Below are 25,071 nucleotides of genomic sequence, written 5' to 3'. Positions count from 1 at the left end.
ACTGTAGGGATCAATATGTTTATAATCTCCAACATGCTCTAAACACAAAAGACAAACAGTGGAATAATGGAATATTCATTTAATTGGGCATCATTAAAACAACCCTTTTACAGCTGTTCTTTGAGTATGCAGGGTAATTAGTTCTTATTTGTCATTAGGCAAATGAGAGATCTGAAACAAGCTAATTTAAAATCTCTTTTTAAAGCTGGTCTTAGCCTGAGATGAAAATAAATAAATGAATACAGCATAATTATTGGAATGCACTGGTTTGACAAATCAGTTAAAGCAAAAGAAAAGAAAAAAAAAATATGTATAGTAAAATACATCGCCACATGTTTTGAATGTTATCTTTGTTTTAAATGTTATCGAAATGTTATCTTGGCCAAAACAATATTTTATATGTTCCCTGTTTTTGCAGTTTGATTAATTGTGTGTGTGTGTGTGTGCAAAATGTTAAAGCAAGTGCTGGTAAGAAATATACTTTTTACATTAAAGGGAAAGGTTATCATACATACTCAAGATATCATTGCTCTTGCTAAAGCTTAAATTGTCTTTTTGCAGACAGTTATCTTCAACAGGTCTGTGCAGTTTGGGAACGTGTTGGTGCGGTCTGAACGGCTCTTATATATGAACGCTCTGCCACCTGCTGGTGCGTCACTGACACTCTAGCCAATCACGCTCACTCGTCGGGTGAAGCCTTCCTCTCGTGCTCCGGGAGATTCCAGTGGCCTGGCAATTAGTGACCAGGGCGATTCGGGGAACCGACACGCAAATATCCGGACGGCAACGGACGATCGAGGACAAGCCGTGCATTTCTGGGAAGGAACACCGCGTTTTTAGTGGATCTACCAAAATGTAGAGGAGTGGCAAGAACAAGTTATTTCCTTTGAGCACAGCTAGTAAGGTAAGCAGTGTTAATAACGTAAAGAATTGCATTAAATTAATAGCGTAAATAATTAATAAATTAAACTCTGCATACAGAGTACAGCTGTTGTATTTTACAATTTCAATATTGTTTCTGTGAACTTACATTTGTGCAATTTAGTTAATCACACTGTTAGAATGTCTTTCTGGAATTGACTGAATTTATTTTATTATATAATCAATCTTAATATAATTTTCCTTATTATTTACAAAAATAGTGTAGGGTAGTGTAGCGTCACTATTGCAGGCTATTTAACATTTCTAAATAATTAAATTATTATTATTATTTTAATTAACGAGGCTTTTCAGTAGATGAAACCAATATGCTGATAAAGTAGCGGACTGCTTTCTAAAATATTTCGCTGCAAGTATTACACAAATCAAATCTTGCCCCGTGTTTGCTGTACGGCTGTTTGGACTTGGAGCTAGCGATGCCTAATCGCGAATGAATCTTTTGAATCGGCTCTTTAATGAACCGGTCAAGCTGGTTCGCAAAACTGTCTGAATCATTTGATCGACTCACTGGCGCACTGAATCAGTACTTTACTGAACACGGAGAGCAACATGACTGCTGAATAAAGTGGATATTTTTTGCATACAATCAATTGGAATCTAACCTTCAAACGAAGAAGGTGTTTATTTAGTTCAGCACCTGCATGTATAGTTTGTGAACGACTGCAGGTTAATAGGCTACTGTACGTTTTCCAAACGAAAAAATATCAAAACAGTTTCAGTACACCAAAGCATTTAAAGTAGCAAAGAGAGCCATCGCATAACCATTATATGTATATAAAGTACTTTGCTACTTTATCATGGTAAATGAATACAGTAGCCAGCTATATGTCAAAGTATAACATTAGCAATGATGTATACAGCCGTACCACGTTATCCTATGTGCTTTAAATCTTTAATATGTATAAAAATATGAAGTAGCATATAGGTCTATCTTACTTTTTTCACATTGCTCCTTTTTTCGTGGATTATTTAACGTTAGTAACTTTGCTTGCAACATTTTTTGTTTTGCGCAGCACTGTGCAAAACCTTTAGCCTATACATCACGATTGACGCACGACGATTGTCTCAGTGTTTTAAAGCGTTTAAAGTATGTAGATGTTTAATTAATTGCGAGACCATTTTTAACCATTTTGCGAGCTTTATAGTCATTTGCCTTAATGGTGAGCAGAGCACGCGCAACTGTGTGCTGATGAACCATAGCGCGGGGGAGAAGAGATGAGTGATGTGTTATAATAATCCGGGTGCCAGACGTGCTCATCCGCTGATATTTTGTTTGTTTCGGGAAATCCGAAAGCGTGAAAGGGTGAACTAAAATAGATTTGAAACATCCCTTAAATGCTGTGAAAGTTCGCACGCGCCTTTGCGCACAGGGTCGGAAGCTTTTAGAAGATGAAACTGATGGAAACGGAGGGCGTGGGTGTAGTGAAGGAATGTTCTGACATTAATGAGATGTCAATCAATGTATACTCCCTTTAGAGTAGAGAAGAGTCAGTCTGCACTATGAACAAGTAATTTGCCATTATGCATAGTAGATACGTTTTTATATATATATAACAGTATGCGTGTGTGTGTGTGCGCGCGCGTGCGTGCGTGCGTGTGTGTGTGTTGTCACACTATAAGGGGGTAAATAGCCTAACACAGGCCTAATGTAAGGCTAGACAATTCAATTTAAATTCAAGTTCTTTTATTCAGCCATGATGTTATTCCAAACACAAAAAAATCACATCCACAACAAAATAATAACATTCAATGCTGAATAGGAGCATGAGGAAGACATAGTCTTATAATTTCATGCCCCTTTTTTCAATAATCTGATCTGGCACAAAACAGATGGCTCATCGTTTTTTTCCCTTTTTTTTTCTTGTTTTTCCCTATGTCAAGGTACAATATTACTTCACATCTAAATAAATGACAGTTTGTCAAACATTGGTTCTTATGTAAATTATAACTAATTATTAGTTATAAATTATAACTAATTATAAATTATAAAATTTTTTGAATTGAACAATCGTGTTACATGATTTTTGAACAATGTCCAAAGAGTTCCATAAACTGATCCCAATTACACGAAACCCTTTTTGTTTTTGGGAGGTGCGTGAATATGATACACAAAAATTGCCTTTTCTTCTGTTGTTACTGCCTGTGATTAACTTAAATTTGTTTTGGATATGTATTGGCACCAAATTATTTTTCACTCTCCACATAATTTGTAATATTTTAAATTTGACCAACTCATTAAATTTCAAGGTCTGCAATTTTATAAACAGTTTGTTTGTGTGGCCTCGTAAACCTTTGTGAGTCACAATTCTTATTGCTTTCTTCTGAAGTAAGAACAGCCTTTCTGTATAACTGGTGCATGCATTACCCCACACTTCGGTACAGTATGTTAAATATGGAACAATTAAGGTTGAGTATAGAAGCTGTAATGAAGCTTCATCCAATATGTGTTTAACGTTATAAAGAATACCAATATTTTTACTAACTTTACCTTTGATATAATCAATATGAGGCTTCCAGCTAAGTTTGCTATTTAGGATAACCCCCAAAAATTTAATTTCTGAAACACATTCAATATTTACATCCTGAATAACTAAATTAGTACATTCATGTTTTCCCTTATTTCCAAAAACCATATAATTTGTCTTATCCCAATTTAAAAACAATTTATTATAATCAAACCATTTCTTTAATTCTGTCATTTCCCTTTCAATAATGGCCATTAATTCATTTAAAACTGTCCCGGTCTTGAACACAGTTTTGTCATCAGCAAACAACAGAAAATTCATGTCTTTAGAAGCCTCAAATATATCATTAATAAATAATATAAAAAGTTTAGGGCCAATTACAGAACCCTGGGGAATTCCGCATACAACAGTTTTACATTCCGAGTTCTGGTTTTTAAATTGAACATATTGGCTTCTATTACTTAAGTAACTTTCAAGCCATTTATATGTCTGACCCCTTAATCCATAGTGTTGTAATTTTGTCAACAATAAGTTATGGTTGACAGTGTCAAACGCTTTCTGTAAGTCCAGGAATATACTTACAAGATTTTTTTCTTGCTTTTTTTCCATTGCAACAAGAATTTCTTCAGTTAACTGAATTAGTGCAATGGCGGTTGATCTATTGGGTCAGAATCCGTATAGATAATCAAAAAGTAAATTATTTTTTTCCAAAAATAGATCTAATTTATGAATAAACCATTTTTCTATTATTTTAGAAAACTGTAAAAGTATTGAAACAGGTCGATAATTATTAAACTGATGTTTACACAGGCTAAACGTAAAAATTACAGCATATTTGTAGCACAACACTGTGCAAAATGTAAAATAAAACCATTTTTTGCATGCATACTTTGTAATTAGTTAACTGTGTGAAGTTACACCATAAAACACATATGACAACTTACCCTAATAACAAATTTGACATTTATGAAAAATTCCCAGGATGACAAGCCCTGGTCTCCCCTACATATATAACAGAAGCCAGATATTATTTATAAGGTAATCACTTTTGACATTGTTTTACAGAAGAGTCTTTCATTCAATAATGCAAGGACCAGTAACCAAAGGGCACAAAATGTTTAATGCATTTTGATTCGGCCAGTGCTTTTAACTCACAGGTGTCCACAGACAGACAGCATGCTCATGTCAAATAGTGATAAGAGCAGCTCATGTTTAATGTATTAGGTCTTATCTCTACTGTTTGGCCCTTAATAGTGTGGAAATGGCAGCAAAGAACACAGTGTCCATTCCTGTCTTTGGAAAAAGAGTTTCAGATTGTGTGTGTCTATGTCTGCGTGAGAGAATTGGCCGGAGGATCAGATTAAAGGAAGGAGGGAAGAAAGATGCGGTGGAGTCCGCTATGCCCTATATGAAAGGATTTAAAACACCTTCTAAGAAGTGAAATGATCCCTGAAGATTTAGGACGACCTGTCTTTCTTACAAAGTCAATTTTTCCTCATTCTTTTCTTTTCATTTTTTTTCAGTCTCTCCTCAGTCTCAGAACTCCACATGCTCACACACGTGCGCACACACACACACACACACACACACACTATCTGTCTGTCTGTCTGTCTAGCTTGTCTGTCTGTCTGTCCACCTACCTACTTGTCTTTAAAAACTTCTGAAACAGTTAGATGTAACACAGGAAGAACAAACATCCACATCCATAAAGTACCCATCTGTCTTTCCTCCTGTCAGTTATGCCTCATTAACTTTTTTACAATTATTTTGCAATGTGTGTATGCTTCACTAGTCTGCTAAAGCTATTAAAAGATACACCTCTAAAGAACATCACACAAGAACAACAATGTCAGTGCTAGGCAGCCCGATTATTTTTTTTATTTGTCTAGAGGGAAGTCAAAATGGTCAACTCCACAGTGCTAAAAGTATTTTAAATAGATCAAAATATTGTTCATTAGCTTAATGTGTTAATTGAATGGTTATGTTAGTCGAATGCCATTATCCTTTGTGAAGGTCTTCAAGCGGTAAATTAATGGATTAAACCAGTCAAGGTGTGACAAGGCCAGTCAGGGTCACATTGATGTGCAATAAATCAAAAGTGAACACATTTCATTGGTATTCCATTGTAGCAGTGCTTGTTTGACCGATCTTGGCTTCTGTAGTCTTCTCAGACCTCCCCAATGTCAAATGGCTGTATGTGGTGCCTAAAGCAAACACTGACATGCCCTCACCTTGGAATGTGATTAGATGTCTATCATGCTTTAAAGACATTTCCAAGAATACGGGGATAATTATGTTTACAAAACCCTGTCCATTGCTGTGTTTGGGTGGTTGGCAGAATTACGGAAATAAATGCACTCAGTCTATCTATATGTTGCCTCTGGCTGTTAATATCTGTACCGCTATCTAGCCTGAAGGCTATATGAAAACTTAGGTCAGTTTGTAGTCTATCACTCACTGCAGCACCTGGTGTGCTTTCATGGCCAGATCCCTCTGATAAATATCCAAAGCATCTGGACCAATGGGTTTGGACAGACTTACGTTTAATTTGGATGTAGTTAGTACCCTGCAGTGCTAACTTGGTTGGAGACATGTGCTGTTACATAACTTCTGAGTACCATTTAATATTGGTGTTTCACTTTATCATTCTTAGTAGTGGATCATTGCACATGGAAACGAACACATTCATTTGAAGCCCAACTGTTTCCTTTTCAATTTCCTCATGTAAGCGATTCCCTGGAATATGCTGGATTGCACTGCTTTAAAAGCCTTTAAGGCTGCTCATTGATAAGAGACCGGTTTTCTTTGATGCATTGGTTTAATTTAGTCATCTGAGATCAAGTCGTCTCTGTTTTTCATTGCCCGAGAGTACTTGGTTGGACTTCACTTAACAGTGATGCATTGCCCAATGCAATGCCAGTCATTATTATGCTTAGGAGGTTATATCTTTCACCTGGGTCACCAAATATTATTGATTTGACCTTGTCAAAAATTGAGTTCACAACCCAAGGAAGTTGAGTTCACGTGTTTTCATTGTCTGTCATTCTCCTGTGTAATGAGTTTGGATTTACGCATTGAATTGGTGAACTCGGTTCTACTAATGTGTAGCTTATAGCGGTGCTGAGGCAGTTACTCTGACACAATCCCCATTAGCACTCTAGATTGCTGGTTTATAATCCCTCTTATTAAGTGTTCTTCTTACAAATGATCCAGGAGCATTGTGACTTCCACCCAACAGTAGCTTTTCATCTTCCACCTAAGCTGATTTACTTATATACGAAGTGAATGTGGACTCTGAATTTATAGTTAACATCGTAAATAAAGGCTCTGGTTTGATTTAAAGTCTGTTTACAGCAAATTCAGCATTAAATGACAGCAGAAAAGTGTAGTGGCTTCAGAATTCTTCTGCTGTGTTTTTAAAGGTTTTCTTTCACAAGTGGTCACACTAACACAAAAACAATCAATCAAGGTTGTCAATCAAGCTGATTCTGTAGACACAATGATTGATCACCCTGAGGGCTTGTTGTTAGTAGGGGTCTTTCTTTAGTCTGTGATTTAAGTTTACGCAATGTCTGTCATTTGTCTTACATAAACATCCTAGTTTTTTATTTTTTTTTTATTTTTTAAATAGGTTGTATTTTGTTCTTGGTAGTGACTACTGTTCATGTTTTAAAATGCAGACCAACTAATTTGCGGCAGGGAATGTTGTACCTTCTGACACTTGTAACTACATTCTTTCTATTTCCGAATACATGACTCCACTTGAAAGCTTTAGGCTACACTGGATACATTTGAAAACGGCTTCTGAAATGTAGGAAAACACTAATTTCACTTTCCTGCGGATGCGTAAAATCTCATAAAAGTAGCTCTGAGATGATACAGACATAATTTTTCATACAATTCTTCAGGCAGGATAATTTTATTTAGGAAAATATCTCACCATTCACTGATGTGTCCAGGTTGCACTCACTAACGATTATATTTTTTGATCTAACACACAACTGGTCTCATATTTTGCGGTAGGACAGCAATTGCAAGTACATTTTCTGTCATCTTTGCATGACTGTGATATGAAGAGTGTAAAAAGTAACATATTTTAGCAAATGTGAATAGCACAAAACAGCCACAGTAATACTAATTAATCATTTTTATTAATTATTAATTAAATAAGGTTGTCACTCCCAAAACCTTGAATTTTGTACTTAGCAACATGGAAAAAGTAAGAAATTTATTCTTATTTTGAATGTGTCAAAAACAGATAGCGATCAAAAGAGAGCACCCATTTTATAATCACTGAAGCCGTCAGTCACTTCAGGTCAGCACAAGCTCACCCTTGAAAAAATCAATTTCTTATTAACATACTGTTCACACTTTGTTGGTTATAATAAAAAATTCAAGGAGTTGAGTGGTATTAAGTGGACTTAAATGTCTCTGATAGACCTTTGCATTCACACGTTTATGTCTGTGATTAGCTACAGTGCTCAATGGTATAAACACGCTGTAAATAGAAACACTTGACACTCTTCATTACTCAGTACTCTGTTCTACTGTACTACAGAAAAGCTAGTATTCTTACTTTTTACAGCAGGTCATTTGTTGTTGTCGTTGTGCGCTAGTTGTAATGGCTGCTATGATCTTGAATGCATACTGATGCCTAGTCGTTATTATTTAAATGTTCCCTCCTGGTGGAATGACCTGCCCAACTCAATCCGAGCAGCTGAGGCCTTAGCCATCTTCAGGAATCGGTTTAAAACACATCTCTTCTATCTTTATTTGACCATCTAACTTTAGCACTCACTATTCTAATTCTATTCTTAAAAAAAAAAAAAAATCTATCTAGCGTTCTATTCTTTTTGTATTCTATCTGTTTTCTTTTCATTTATTATATTATTTAAAAGCCCTTGTTACGTGTACTGCATTTAAGCCAACTGAGACTTGTTATAGCACTTGTATATCATTGCTCTTTTGTTGATTTTGATTGCTTCCATTGTCCTCATTTGTAAGTCGTTTTGGATAAAAGCGTCTGCTAAATGACTAAATGTAATGTAAATGTAGTGGTGTTGATGCAGCATCATGCAAAAACAAAAGGTTTCATTTACCAATACCACTATAGAAATGCTTGAAATGCTGATGTCAACATGTTAGCTCCCATTCGTCAACCAACTTCATGTAAGATATTGTTAGTCTATATATGACTGAAGACTGAAGTCATTTCTTCATGTGTAAACCATTTTATTAAGCAAATATTACTGATAGCAGCTTTATCCACACCACAGAAAAATTCTCGGTTACACAAGCACCATCGACAAAATTGGTATCTTGCTGCGTCTTTGAATTTGCATGGTTTGGTAGTTCTTTAGCGTGAATTAGAAGGAGCTCATTGGAGGTCATTGTTCACTGCCAAAGCCACAAGAGCCAACCGCAGAAAAAGTCCAACCTGATCATTGTTCTCCCACTAAGAGAGTAGCGGGAGCCATAAAATTTGGGAACAGGACTTGTTTTGGCAGAGCTTTCAGAAGTCATCCATTGCATAACCAACAATCGATGGAAAATTTGGTTAGTAAGCTGCTCGCCTTATAGGACTAGAGCCCCCAAGTCTAAGCTGACATTCAGAAGCCTCCAAAAATGCAAAGCAAAGTGAGACGAGGTCCAGGCGTGTATTGTCCATTATAAATATGCTGTAATTACTTCAGACATCTCAACAACTCAGACGCCATTCTGCAGCAGGAGAATTATTTACAACTTCCCTTCAAATAAGACTGCAACAAAGTGCACTCGCTCTAAATAGAAGCCCACAGCACCAATATAATTTTGATATGTGACACATTATATAAGTAACTCGTGTCTAGGCTGAATCTTGCATGGCAGAGGCGGACCAGCCAACATTGGAATTAAGACGAAATTGACCGATTTTGCTTCTAATATATTATTTACTGTTCAGACTGTAGTGCTATATCCCTGGGGGCTCCCAGAAGTGAATCAAGCTTTGTAAGCAACCCGACAGAGAAAGTGACCCCCGCCCCCTCGCTGCACAAGGCTGTGAGGTGCAGGAACACTCTAGAAAACATGAAAGCCTTCACCAAGATGGCCTCCACAGGGGACCCTTGGGGAAAAATGCCTAGTGAATAAAGGAATGAACATTGACAAGGTGTCGTTTCTGTGAACTGGACCGTTTTTGTGGAGGTCTTACCTTTCTCAATAGATGTCACCTCAGAGCAAGTATCATTCGGTTGCTCTCTTCTTCTGAAAACATAACATTGACATCTTTTTCTCTACTTTTTCCTGTCTATTCTTTTAAACTCAAAGTTTGTTTTTTGTCTATCTCTATTGCTAATAGAAAAACAAGTTAAGCACAAAAACAAAGCTATTCTTTTGTCAGCAGCTGCTCAGTGTTGTATGTTCATTCAGATTACTGGTTTGTGAGAATTTGTAGCATGCTGAGTGATTTCCTTCTGTATGGGTATATTCATTTTGTGTGCCCTTAAACTACACTGAGTGTTGCCACCAGCTGTGGAAGGTCTGGTTTGCTTTCTCTTGTTGTGTTCAATTTTAGCAGATCAGTCACAGAGCTGTAAACAAATTTTCTGGCTCTCCAAATCCTGTAGATTTTTGGTGGTGTAGCCAATGCACCAATAAAATGTTCTGCATCAAACTTGGCATTAACAAATATTTATTTTGTCAGGGTTAAACTAAAAAAAGATGGTCCAACTGTTTAGTCAGGTTAAAGGGATCGTTCACCCAAAAATGAAAAATTTGTCATCATTTACTCATTGTTCCAAATCTGTATGAGTTTCTTTCTTATGCTGAACATAAAAGAAGATATTTTGAAAAATGCTGCTTATCAAACAGTTTATGTTGCCCATTGACTTCCATAGTATTTCTTTCCCTACTATGGGAGTTAATGGGAACCAACAACTGTTGGTTCTTAAAAATTCTTCAAAATATCTTTTTTTTTTTGTGTGTGTGTTCAACATAAGAAAGAAACAATATGATGGTGAGTAAATGAGGACAAAATTTTATTTTTTTGGTGAACTATTCCTTTAAATTGATCATCGGATCGGATCAATGGTGGTGTAAAATACACCCTTTTTACCCTGTCAAAACAGCTCTGTTTTCAGCAAGCCGTTTTAGTCCATGTTTCTTTAAATGCTAATGAGCTGTGCTGATCACGCCCCTCTCTTCAGTGGGGTGATGAGCCGTTCTCATGATACTGTTTACTTTAACCACGGAATTTGCTAACTAGCACGTTATTAGGAAAGGCGATTTGCAAAGATTCATAAAAAAAAATTACACTAATTTCTTCTGTAGGTGAGGCTAGATCACGAATGATTTGCGAGAACATAGACGCATTAAGGTAGATCTGGGGTGCATTCCATTCAAAAACAAACGTAAACCACTGCATCTTCAGTGGCTCAGATGTCGGGAGTAAATGACGAAACAATGGCAGACTGATGACAGCTCACTCAGGGTGGGTCTAAGGTAAAACGCTAGTGTCAATCAGCAATCGTGGGAGGGCCTGGGTCTGTGTGACATCACACAGACAGGCATCTGAGATCGGCTTGATATGAGAAGGAGAAATAATTTAGCGAGATTAAAAAAACACTGGGTGGATCTTTATCATTAGGGTGGTTGTGTACACACACTGCCAACACACATTTTAGTTCAAACAACTTGTAAAAGTGCATGTCGCATCCGATGACCCCTTTAAAAGCTTTATGGGTAGAGCCTGCATAGGAGGTTACAGATACTGTAATTTTTTGTAAGGCTATATTACTCTTGCAATTTTATGTGTACATTTTCTATTTGAAACAGAGTTTGTGTTGAAAAAAGCATTATTGTGGCATTAGCCAAGAAGAGAGGAACCTCCTCTGCTTCTGGAATTCATTTTCCTGCAATGAATAAATTGTTTATTTCTTTACAGTGTAGGATGTGTGTAGTCTTTATATATTCTCACTTTCTCTCTTCACACACGCACACACACACACACACACACACACACACACACACACACACACACACACACACACACACACACACTTATCTTTCTGTCCTCTCATCATTCAGTGGTTAGCCTGTGGCAGCTGATTAGTAGAATTTTGAAACCAGAGGTCACCTGGGAATAATTTGTGATTGGAGGACAAATGCCTTCTAGTCTGTTCTTATCATCGGGAGGATGTTTGTTTGGAATACCATATTGACAAACTCTTGATATTTTTGCAGTAATATGTATACTGTGTGCAGAAGCTGTTGCAATAGATCATACTAAGCAGGAAACAGTATTTCACAATGCAGTGATTTGCATGCAATAAATTAACGAGAAGTAATAAGATTTATAACCAGTGGGTCAAGGATGGTTGGTTAGCAACCATCTGGTTTTAAAAAGCATATTTCTCCAGTGATGGGTATTGAAAATTAGGTGTGTATTCTGATGAAAAAAATAAATAAAATGTTTGCAAGAAAAAAAATAATCTAATATTGAAAATTACCCATGCCAGAATATATTAATTTATATAGAGAGAGGAAAAAGTGTAAAATTGATTGATTTTCTTTTTCTTTCATATGCCTTTCATGTCACTTCTCAGGATAGTTGCTAATAAAAGTGATAAATGGACACACTTGATCTTGCAAGTATTGAGGTTATGTGATGACAGTGTATACTAACTGTTTGAACTTTATTGTTGCAATATGCATTATGTTTCATTAAAAAACAGTAGGCAGTATTTAGCACAGTATGCAGTAAACAGTACACTGATTTTGTTTTCTGAACTCAGCCTTATACTCATTTCTCTGTCCATTATTATAAATTTTTATTTGTTTGCTGTTTATGTGACGATTTCTTTTGTTCTTTCCTTCCTTTCATCCCCTTCTGTGATCATAATTATGCTTCTGGGATTCAGATTTAGCAGCCAGAAGAAGTAATATTAAGCTCTGTCCATTAAGTTTTAATGATTTGTCATTATTCATTTATATTTTTTTATATTGATGGCATTTTTCAGTATGGTAATATTAAGCCTCTTCCAGCCTGTTTGTGGTCAGGAGAGCAATTAACCTTTTTTCTGAAGTCACTTTTCGTCTTGTAGCTTTGCTTGGAGGAAGGAAAAAAACAGCTCATGAAGGATGATGACCTTGGGTCTTCCATGGCTGATTATTAACTTATGAGAAGCCATGGTTTTAGCAAATATAATTAATGCACCATAAATTATATTTACGGACATCAAGAAATAGATAAAGTATGAGTCAGGTCCTTGACTCATATCCCTGCCTATGTCATTCCCAAGGAAACACAGTGAATGCTCATTGTTACATCATAATAAAAGGATGTCTGGATCGCTTGGGTTCTATTTACAATAGAGGCAAATCAGCATCAGAATATTCCCTGGCAAGGTGAATTTCAGGGCTCAAGGATTCACAACATGAGAAGTTCTGGTTGCCTAGACACAGATTAATCTTTGCCCTGGATTATTCTAACAAATATGATTTTGAGAATTGTGAACTTTTTAATCCAAGGCGAGACTTAATCTGTGTCTTTGGAACTGACCCTGTGTCACAGCTGAAATGATGGCCCTTTTAAGTTCATGCTTTCCACTGGCATGCATGCATGCATAAATAAATAAATAAATAAATATATATGATGTATATAAAGTGGATTGGATATTTAATTGCATGCTCAATTCCCCTATTTTTACATTTAGATTAAAGGTGTCATTTAAAACTCACAAAAAAACTAATTGTTTAATAACACTCTTAAATATAATCTAAAACACTAGAATGTTTACAGTGTTTTATTTTTAATTTCCTTAAAATAGACAAAATAGTGAAGAATTTTAGATGGAACACATTTAATTCCCGATTTAAGAGTCAGTTTCTTATTTTGTATTAACTTGAATTGGATATGCTCAAAACCAAGTCTTTTTTTCATGTGCTAGTGGAAAAGGGGTAAATGGTATTATAATTTCTGTGTTCTAGAATGTAAGATCTTTTATATTGGCTGAGAGTTCCAGAAACAGAGTAGAGTTCATTCTTAATTTGTTCATACTGGATGCGGTACACGCACAGGTATTTCCTCTGGACTGTCTCCCTGCCGCATCATTAGTAAAAGATCTATTAAGGTCATTAAAACAAAATATGACTTTCCAGTTAATCAGAGAGCTAGACTGCTCTCTCTCTTCCCATAATCTTAGCCTTGGTCTGCAGTCTTAAGCTTCATTTTAACGTGTGCTGTACCATCATTCACCATCTCTATGCATCCCTCCCCCACTCACTGAGATGAACAAACATGGAGTGATTGAAGTGTTCAGACATCATAACCCCAAATCAACACAGACACTGTTGGAACAGTGGGAGTCTTCCCCATTTCAACACCATTCATTTCACAGACCTTTGCCTGCCTTTAGAGACAAGTCATATACCATCTGTCCATTTCATTTACCCTGCTTAACTTTTAAGTTCTGTTGTAGGGTTTGTTACAGCATTGCATTGCTTGAGGTTAATTCAGATTTTTTTTTGGAAAATCCAGTTACTGCACTGCGAGCAATCGACACAATGCAACTTGCAACGCAGACGGATGCAAAATGGTAAACTTGAAAACAACCTAAATTAAATTCAGATTAATTCACAAAAAAATTTCACAATTCATTGAGCCATTTATTTTTAATAGTGAAGAAAAGCATCAAGATATGCAAATACAGTCAAAACTGATTGCAAATTTGTTTTCTTGAATATAAATTGTACGATATTTGCATGCAATCCACAGTTGAGAAATTCAAGTGCTGGAAGATTGAGTTTTATTATACAAATTTGCAAATAAGGTTTACGTCTTTACATTAACATTGACTGTATTATTCTTGATAACACAGTGCTTGTTTCAGAGTTTTGATGAATAAAAATATGAGGCCTTATATGAAGTATTACTTTTATTGGGTTATTCAAGTTACAAGTATTTGTATAGCAGTATCAAACTAGTATTCAAAAAAGATTATTTCTTCAACCGTTGTCTTAAGTTAATTCAGCAATGAATGGATAAATAGTGTGAAGGATAAAAACTGATTTTGTAATTGGAATTGTCATGATTATTATGTCATTCTGGCACTGTGAATGATATTTGATCATTAATTGCTTTAAGTAAGTCTAACATTAAATTACAATTATAAACCAATTTTTTGGCACTTTTTTGTTGACAGTGAGGCACTGTTTCAGCTCGTTTTTGAAAATTGATTATACATAATACCAAAGTATCTATGACTAAATGTTATTTGCCAGGTAATTAACCTCAAATCCAATGTTAGAAATGCATCGCTTAGCTCCAGAGCGCTGCTAACTAAGCTAGAAACTTGCTTTAGTGGCCAGACACATACACTGCTTCAGCTAATGTGCTGTAAAATTCATTCTGGTTACATCAACCCCCTCATGACCTCACACACCTCTCATGGGGGGAACCGCAGGCCGGTTCATCTGTCTGAAAGAAGAATGAGTGGTCCGTTTTTGCTGTTGATGCTGGACAGCGTGACCAGGGGATCTGTGACTTACATTTCAGTGACTTTTAAGAATGTCACTTATTTGGGGTCAGACTTTCCACTTACATTCTCTTTCCCTCTCTTTTTCTTTCCAGCTTCCTTCCTCCCTCCCTTTTCCCCCCTTATGATTTTCCCCAGTTTGCTATGAGTTTGATGTTATGTCTGGCAGAAGACTGCATAAATTCATTTTCCACCATCACAAGCTCGCTGAGTGCTTATGCAGGAGTTAATGAGCCATTCATTCAGTGCTGTCTCCAGCAGACCACAACCATCTCCAGCAAATTAGACTTTCGTTCTGCCTCAAGACGATGCAAGGAAAACACAACACAGAGATTTAGTCTAGGCCTCAGTGGAGGGTTTAAGCAAGCAGGGTTAACTTTAAAAATATGTGGCAGAAACCCAAAAATTAAGCTTTTTTTGGAAATGCAGCTGTGATGCAATTTAACGCAATTATTACCCTAGCGTGACTTTGAAGGCTTGTTTCAAGCGAGTTATTCTGACATTATTTGCTGTAATTTTTAGCTGTAAACAAATGTTTGCGTATTAATAACATCAAAGCATTTTACAATGTTGCAGTTTATGTTGCATATTCTTAAATATTCACATCTCCAATGAGAAATATAATAAACAAAATATATATGTAAGCTGAGATATTTGAGAACATATGAACATCAAAACTGAAAAAATAAAATCCTTAATCAGTATTTTTCTTGGTGTCCGGGTTTTTTTTTTTTTTTTTTTTTTTGCAGCCAATAAATCCACCAAGCAAGGTTGTCATCAGGAATCTCCCTTAACAGATGAAAGAACAGCATGAGCCTATCGGATATTCAAACTAATGTTTTATTGAGAATATGAGATTGGTCTGAAGAATGAATGCTGGATCAGATCCATTTAATCACACTTACGCAGTCGGTCTTTTATAATACTCTACTACACATAATACACTGCTTTTAATACAGTAATACATTGTGTATGTAGATATATATATATATATATATATATATATATATATATATATATATATATATATATGCAATATTTTGCAGTTTAAGACAACTACCAAGACCACACACATCATGCCTGTGTAGAAGTACAGACATGTATTTTGGAAAATGCCACTCTAGACAGGCTTCTATATTTCCTTGCATTCCTGTCGGATATAAGAAGGAATCTGCTTTAATAGTTGTCAATCAAAGTCAAACCTGTCTGCACCAGATGACTGATGCTCATTCTCTCTCTCTCTCTCTCTCGCTTGCTCTCCGTGTCTTTTGCTTTCTGTATATCCAGCTTTTATTTTCTGCCTGACACACTTTTCTTATCAGTGTATCTCGTCTCTTTTGTTTTGTCTCTTTGTTTAAATTTGTCTCATTTTTCCACCATCCCCTCTGTGATCAGATGCTCAGTTAATTAGTTTGAGGGTCCTGCTGTCTAAACTCGATCCAGAGTCAACACAACTTTTTTTTTTCTCAGAGACCACACAGAGCAGCATGTTCTCAAGAGTGTCAGTGGGGAACATGTTGCCTCACAATGACTATACACTATAAAATATATCCCAAAACGAATCACTCCATATAAAGGATTTTGCAGTATAAAGGAGTGGACTTGATATTTTGAGCTACAGACATACTGCTAGTTTCAAGCTCAAATCGTGTGTGTGTGTGTACCTGAGCACAATGCTTTTGCCCATTATACATGTGAAGGGGCGTTTCTTAAAATGACAGCAGTTGAAAAATGACTCAAAGAGCCAGAGAGAGGGTGAAAATGGTCATGCCTCTTTGTAAAATTTTAAATGAATGTTTGTCCCAAATTGAGGTCTAAACCAGTAGTTCTTTATCCTGAACCATAGCTCTGGAAGCTTAATTTTTATCTCTCATACCAGAAGTATCTAGCGACATGTTTTTATTTTTTAAAAATCTATGACCTTGAAACTGTAATGCAGGTACATTGTGATAACATCAAATGATGAAATGACATTTATATGGGAAGAAAACTGCCTTCAAAGTCATAATTCATTTAGCTCTACATCAAAGTTTTCAGCCTCAACAGACAGCACTAAATAATCTTTTTTTTTTTTTCATTATATATCTTTATATCCTCTTCTAAACGTCTAAATATTCAGATTAAAGGCATTTTTTCATAAAATGTTTGCTCATTTTGGTAGGGTGACCAAACGTGCTATTTTCCCAGGACACATCCTGGCCAGGATTTCTATATTGCCTAAAATATCCACGTTTTGGCTTTGTTTGCGCTGCGCAGACCAATTGTTGTATGACATAGTACCATGAGAGCTCTAGAGAGCAGATGGCTTCTTGTGCTTTTGAATCTCTCTCGCAGTACTTTGATGTCATACACCGATCAGTATGCTCAGTGCTGCTTCAAGTCGAACACTAATATGTAGATGTGTTTGCATCGCTTTGACCGTTCTTTGTAGATCCCACCTTCTCACGCACCACGATTGGTTGATAACGTACAATGTCTGCATGTTATTGGTCAAACGATCATTACCTTCATTCAAGTATGAAAACAGGAAACGAAAGCCAAAACCTGGATATTTTAGGCAATATAGAAATCCTGGCCAGGACGTGTCCTGGGAAAATGGCACGTTTGGTCACCCTAGTTTTGGGATATCAGCATGATTTGATATAAAAAGTAGAGTTACTGTATCTTTATAAAAGTGGGACACTGTCAGGTTCTGGGACTTAACTTTGTGAAATTTGTTGTGCGTCTGTAGTTTGTGGCATTTGTTTTTGTTTACATACTTGTGTATATTCTAATATGGCCAAATAAGCTTAAATGACATGCTTAAAGGGACAGCTGACCCCAAAAGGTAAATGTTTCTCATCTTTATGTTGTTGAAAAGCTCTGAATTTCCATTGAACACAAAATAAGACATTCTCAATTTTCAAGATTTCAGGCTTCAAAAAAGTCACTGTAAATATATTATACAACTGGTACATTTGACTTATGTGCTATATTCAATTAATGAGAAGAACAGTATAGTGATGGCCGAGAGAACAAACTGTTCTTTTGAGTCTGATCTGTTCAGTGAATCGGTTGATCCAATTCACAAAACTGATCTGAATGATCCGATCTGACTCAGTGAACCGGACACAGAAGTTAACAGCTTACCGAAGGGGAAGATTATCAGTCAATAATGATTTTGGTCTATTTCTTGTACAAAGCTACCATATGACGAATTGGAATATAAGGCACGAGTCATATGGACTACTCTAATGGTGCTTTTCTACTCACTACTCTAATCCTTTTTGAAACTTGAGAACTTCAATTATCATTTTAATGTTTTTTGTGTTAATATTAGGTGAGCTATATCCCTGTAAACTTGACCTTCTAGAGTGAAAATATGTGACAAAGAACAGAAGCTTCTTATCATCTATATTCTGAAGTCCACATCAATGATGGTTGATTTAGCTCATATATTGAGGCACATACCTACAGTATAGATCTACACACACACACACACACACACACACACACACACACACACACACACACACACACACATAGAGTTCATGGTTCAGTGAGGCATATAGTCAGGACACAATTAGTGTCAGAAATAGTTTACCTCTGAGCGCTTTGGCTTGGATTTAATATAGTCTAGCAGATATCATCCTGGCTGACATTAGTAGCCCCATTTCCTCTCTTATATACACTATCAACTTCCTCTGTCCGTGTATGGAACACTCTCATGTCTGTGTATATACATTCTCCCTACATTTTTTAAATAGGCTACTAAAGAACATCCAAACACTTTTTCACCTCATGAATCATTCCTAGACTGGGCTTTCAGTCCATCAGAGGAAAAACACCTTATCAAACACGTAAATAAAAAAGAACGCAGGGTGAAGAAATATTTGATTATTTGTGTGTAGTTTATGTATTTTCTGCAATGTGGATTTTTGTCAGTGTATACTGTTTAAAAGTTTGGGGTAAGATTTTTTTTAAGCGAAAATTTGTTTTTTAATTCAGAAAGGGTGCATTGATCAAAAGAGACAATAAAAACTTTTATAATATTAGAAAGATTTTTGTTTCAAATAAATGCTGTCTTTTAATCTTTCTTTAAACAATGTAATAACATGTTTCTTAAGCACCAAATAAGCATATTACAATTATTTCTGACTGATCATGTGACATCGAAAAGACTGAAATTCAGAAATTCAGCTTTGCCATTATAGGAATAAATTACTATTATTATTTTAAAATACATTGAATAGATATAATTGTTTTGAATTGTAATAATACAATTCACACCCCCTAAAATCCATACAGATGTCTGAATAACCACCAGTGTAGTTCATTATGTTAACAATAATGTTCCACAGAAACTTCACATTTTGTTTTGTCTTTAAATAATAACGTTGTTTCACATTTTGATTCCTCATAAAAACCTAATTTTGTAAAATTTTAAAATGTACAGTACTGTGCTTGTACTAAATTAATTTAAATGCCACTTTGTTATATAATGCAATTGGTTTTTAGCCCTTTTGTGTTTTCATTTTGGTATCCAAAACGTGAATAGCAATGTTTCTGAGCAAAATATAGAGGAATTGACTGACATATCGATCAAATAGCTGGTGGCTGAACATTGATTGATTGGACGTTTGATTTGGGGATTGATGATTAGTTTCATGCAGTTAACGTGAAACAGTAGGTGACTTAAAAAGCTCTTAGTAGCCAGCAACCTCAAGAATCATAAATCATTAGATTTCCCAGTGATTGTATGGTTTGGTTTTTCCTGAAATTTTCCCCTTCATTCCTTCCTCTGGTTCCCCTCATAACCCCTGAGGTCTCACAGCGTGGAGTCACCTATCTGTCCAATCCACTTAGAGTTTATTAAGGACACACACACACACCCCAGTGTGAGTTAACCCTCATTACTGGAGTTTGAATATGTAGCGGTTAGGAGTTTACCGTTAAGGTCATTGGTAAGAGGATGTGTAGAGAAGTGAGAGGATTCATTTAAATTAGTTTTAGTTTTATAAACAAGGCTGGTTTGATAAAAGTCATGCTTTTTACAAATGGATTCTGCTCTATTGTATGTTTTCAAAAAACACAGTAACAGGTGATATAGCTCTACAGATTTCCCAAGATCATTATTTGGGGAAATGGCCTAATTCAGTTCTCTTACAGAAGCCAGTATTAGAGGATTGTTTTGGGTTCAATAGGCTCTTTCAATAGCATCTGTCATGCTGTCAGTTACTTTAGAAAACAATGTTTTCCATGTAGGGCAATACATGGCACTGGAATAAATGCTAAAAAACACAGCATTTATTTTTATACACAATACTGTGATGAAATTGCTTATTAACCTTGTCTGTGCCAAAGTCAAGTTTTGTTTAATGAAAATGTTGTCACATTTTCGTCATGCTGTATAATGGTAAAACTATTTAAAAAAATAATAAATAAATATTTTTGCTCAAAATTGTAATCACAATGATTGTTGTCATTTAAGAAAATTATTTTTAGGTATTGCATTTTAACTAATAAGCACAATACCGTGCAGATTTACAGGCTATTTAATATTTAAATTAATATCAAAGACTTGCACTCTCTCTGTCTAAATGAGAAATGAAAACTGGTAAAGACAAACAAATATTATAACAGTAATATTCCTACCTGTAATTCCAATAATTCCAAATTGCAATAACGTTTCTCTATTGAAACAACAGCAGTTGAGTAAGTGTATTTATTCAGCAATTACAGTTGCGAACAAAATAGTTGAGATCTCATGACAGAGCACAGACTAGCTGAATGACAATTTATGTAAGCCATACATCTCACATGGAGAACGTCAAACTTCAGCTTACTTGTTTGTTGGTGTTTTCAGATCATCGTCGGGATTTCCGTAATGAATAGTGAACACGTGCACACGGTTACCAGATTGCAAAAATTAAGCAAAACACAGGGCAGAAAATGTATCCATTTTTTTCTCATTTTGCTTTTATTAAAATGTAAGCTTGCATAGTAAAGGCACGTACAGCAGTGCGCTAAAATATTTCAGATGTTAAAAAAAAGAGATTTTTGTGTAGTTTTTATTTTTTTTAATTATTTTTAGTCTCATCTTTTAACCTCAACGATATTGCATGTTGATATAGTCACATTTATCGTTTATTGACCTTATTGATGTCTCTTTTGTGTCAACATATTTTTTCATAATTTTCGTTAACGAAATTAATACTACTTAGAACTTTTGTTAACATTCTGGCAAGGTTTTCTCAAAGTTATTTGGTCTTTAATAACATTCTCAAAATGTTTTTCTGAAACATTTTAGTTGGACGTTTGTCTAATATTTTTTAAATGTCACCAACTTATTTCAGGTGGTTTAGAGAACATTAAAAAAAAAAAAAATTCATGATGTTTGCAAAATAATACAATGCAACTTCTCTTAATCTTGTATTTAACATTCACACAACCAAGAAATGTTATTTAAACATTTAAAAACCTGAATGTTTTGAATGTGCAGAGAATATTCAGAAATGTTTTTTTAATTTTTTGGGGTGGTATTATTATGTTTTTTTAAATTTTTTTTTTTTTTTTTTGGTGTTGTAGTAGAGGCTATGATATTAGGTTGTTCAAAAAACAATTTTTTTTTTTTACATATTTTACATTATTACAACACCTCTCTCCCCAGTCTGGCATGAATGATTCAGATAGTTCCTGTGTCAAATGAAGGCCCCGCTTCTGAAATGCGAAATGTGCTGTGATTGGTTAGCTGGGCCAGTGTGTGTTGTGATTGACAGCCCTCGGCTCCTGGTCAGGAAATGTCATGCCCCTTATCATAGCCGTCTGTGAGCTTCAGTGTAAATATTGCATCAAATCAAATCAATTTGAGCTCGATTTAAACCTGGATTATTGTAACCACTCTAAGTTCGTCTGCCTTGGGAAAGCTAGCGTGTCTCTGACATAGTGATAACACTCGTTGCCTTTTCTAGTGCAGCTCAACCAGGTCTCGTCCCATTCGTCGATATTTGTGATATCACAAATCCCGTAAAATATGCTTTGTAGTCCAAACGAGTCATTCGAGGTAGTTTTTGAAAAGTGATTTCTGTTAAATGAAATATCTCCCCTGTGAAGTGGACTTTGAGCTTTGTAACTTTGCAGATCTTTTTTATGCTAAAACAGCAACATTACAGACTAACTAAAGTTGGAAAAGTGAAAAAGCATAATAGCACCCCTTTAATGGAAATATTAGCAAAGCTTGTTGAAACAAATTATTGTTGAACAGTTCGACTCGAGCAAAATCTACTGACAGAAATGACATCAATATTACGTAATGATAAAACACACATGAATGTATGAAAGAATTAAAATAAGTGTTTAAAGCTGCACATTTCTACTCCGGTGGTTTCTGGGTGATCGTTTAAATCGCTTTCTTAGTGACTGCTTATTAATTTGTTAAGCTTGCAAATGTTTTTTAGGGCATTTAAAAACACTCCTGCATTGCCGGATTTAAATGATTTTGCATCAGTAATGTGATGTCATCATTGACTGCGGTTAGCAGGTATTGCTGTAGTATTACCTCTTTAAACTCATGCCTGAATCAAACGGCAGACTTGCAAAACCCTTGTGCATGATTTTACAAGAAACGTTTGATTTATCAGGTGAGTTGCTTGATGACATCTAGGGCCCTATAAGCCCTTAGTAAGTGTTTTATATTATGGGGTGTTCCTATTCTTCCTCACATACAAATTGTCATTAATCCACATGCATGTAAATGCATTGCAGCATTCAGCCTGGAATGATTTCTGAGTGCTGGCAAACAGAGCCTGTTCCATATTTTTATGTGCCGTTTATTTAGGGCTGTCAACAGTCTGTCATTCTGACATCCGCATTCAAGGGAAGGAGAATAAATTCAATGGAAGATATGCCTGAAAAGATTCAGTGTTTATGAAGTAACTGTGTCAGAGGCACACTTCGTTCATATTTGTTTGTGTGGAGGTGTGACTGTGTTATTTTTGTGTACAATTATAAAAATGCTATTATTTTTGGACTTTTTAACATGATGATTTCTGTCAGAGCAAATGACACTTGACATTTCTTGCAATGCTGAATAGCAGATGTTGATTTTTTTTTAATGATTTCCTGCAAGCATTAATCAGTACATCCACTTCAGAGTGTCTTTAAAATCATTATTCATAAACCCACAAAACAAGTCTGTAAGGACAAAAGATTGTGTACAGTCAGATTTTTTTTCTTCTGTTATTGTTAATAAAGACAAATAATACCAATAAATGTCAGATTAAGACATAATACAGCTTTATTTATTTTTTGTAAATTCTAAAAGCAATAAAATAAATTTAATTCATGCAAAGAAAAAATAAAGAAAATAAACTATAGAAATAAATGTTTAAATACATATTACAAAAATATGTCAATATTATTATGAAATTTTTTTTATGAAGTTTATTTGTAAATTTTTTTATGATTTAAATCTTTTTAAGTTTTAAAAGATTTTTGATAATTTGAAAGTTTTAAATTTGTTATGATGTATTTTGTTAATATAGAGGAATTTTTGTTCTTTTTTTATATAAATTTATTAATTGTACTGTGTTGTGTATTAGGGTTAAAGGAAATGTCCATAGACTGAACTAGGAGATAATTATACCTCGGTTTTCAAAAATCATGTTTTTTTCATTGTGCATTCCAATTAATCTCAATCAAACTGCAGTCGGGTTATTTTGATTAGGTAAAAAATAACTAACAAATACAGCTAACTAACATAATAAAACAATAAAAAAATAAAAACATAATAAAAAACATGATTTTTGAAAATTAAACAAACAGAGTTATCTGTTTTTGCAAATAAACTCTTCAAATGTAATTGCATTATATTTTATATTAAGTATATAATATCATATATATATATAATTAATATCATATATCATATATAATTAATGAAATGAATCACATTTATTTCATGTATCTATTCTAAGAAAAGCTCACAAAGATGAAACATTTTTGAAGCAGTTGGTTTTTTTTTCACTTTTTTAAAGTAATTTACAAAAAACCCTATAAATTGATAGCTCTAGTTAAACTCAGTTATTAATAATTATTTATATTTAATACAAAGCAACAGCAAGACTGTGCCATAGTTTTTGTACTGAATAATACGAACATATCGTAATGGAAAATATGAAAATTTATTCACCCAATTGTAGGCACACATCGTTGTCTCTGTGTTTCCTCTCGTCTCTCATAAGGAGAAATCTCTGTCTGATTTATCCTGCCTGAAACAGATAGTGACACTTATATCATCTGTCTTATTGCTGTGGTCCCTGCAGGAGCAGAAACATAAACACAGCGAGGCAGGAGACGGCTGCATAAACCTCTGCCTGCGGTGAACAGCACTGTCAGCTTCAGGAAACGTTCTCGAGAAAACCTGTCTACACTCTGGTGAGCTCACCTCTCAAGGGTAAATCTCAAGGGGCTTTTAGACTAATATTCATGGATGACTGAAAATAGGACTTTTTTTTCAATAATAAACTTTAGGAAGTGTAGGGAACATTCGTATAAGGTCATCATCAGCTAGTTGTAGGTGACATGTTTATAGACTGAAGTAACCCCAGGTCGTGTGAAGCTGTTTATATGTGCTTAAACTCATTCTCATGAGAGTGTAGACAGCTTGTACTCTTAACTGCAGGAGCTTCAGCTCTCATCTGGCACCCTTTACCTATTTTCCATTCCAAGACTGAAGACTCATGACCTACTAGTGTCTTCTCACTGCCCTATTAGTCAAAACGCCACTCACATATAAACGGCCTGTCCTTTAGCATTACCACAAACTCACTCACAGTGGATGGGAGGTCTTGATTATTATCCAGATAGCTGGACACAGCAGTGTTGTTATGGTTAACTAAAACAATTTTTAAAATTGAAATGTGACATAAAAAGATATATAAATATTAGATTATATAATAAATATTAGATTACAAAAAACGTCATGTAAATAAAAATAAGCAGTGTTTCCTCCAGGTAATCAACTGAAATTTAAGTTGAGTGCGAACATTTCATAAAGTAAATTTGAGATAAAAATAAAAGACATAGCTATAGAAATAGAAAATAAATAAATAAATAAAAAATAACTAAAACTAAACTAAAAAACTAAAATTACAAAAACATACAATTACTAAAATATA

At 35.0% G+C, this 25,071-nt stretch overlaps 1 protein-coding gene across 2 annotated transcripts in view; it reads left to right on the top strand.

Moving 5' to 3' along the window:
• Positions 1–687: 687 nt before the first annotated feature.
• LOC109106933 (muscarinic acetylcholine receptor M1-like) overlaps positions 688–25,071 on the top strand; it is an 87,937-nt gene continuing 63,553 nt past the window's right edge. The window contains exons 1-2 of one of the 2 annotated variants that reach the window (XM_042742078.1): positions 688–904; positions 24,217–24,328. The gene's annotated coding sequence lies outside the window, so the exon portion shown is untranslated. The remainder of the gene's footprint in view (positions 905–24,216; positions 24,329–25,071) is intronic. The other variant, XM_042742079.1, reaches the window with a different exon arrangement.

Source organism: Cyprinus carpio, chromosome B17 (genome assembly GCF_018340385.1).
Source record: "Cyprinus carpio isolate SPL01 chromosome B17, ASM1834038v1, whole genome shotgun sequence".
NCBI lineage: Eukaryota > Metazoa > Chordata > Actinopteri > Cypriniformes > Cyprinidae > Cyprinus > Cyprinus carpio.
This window is presented reverse-complemented; position numbering and strand designations above follow the sequence as displayed.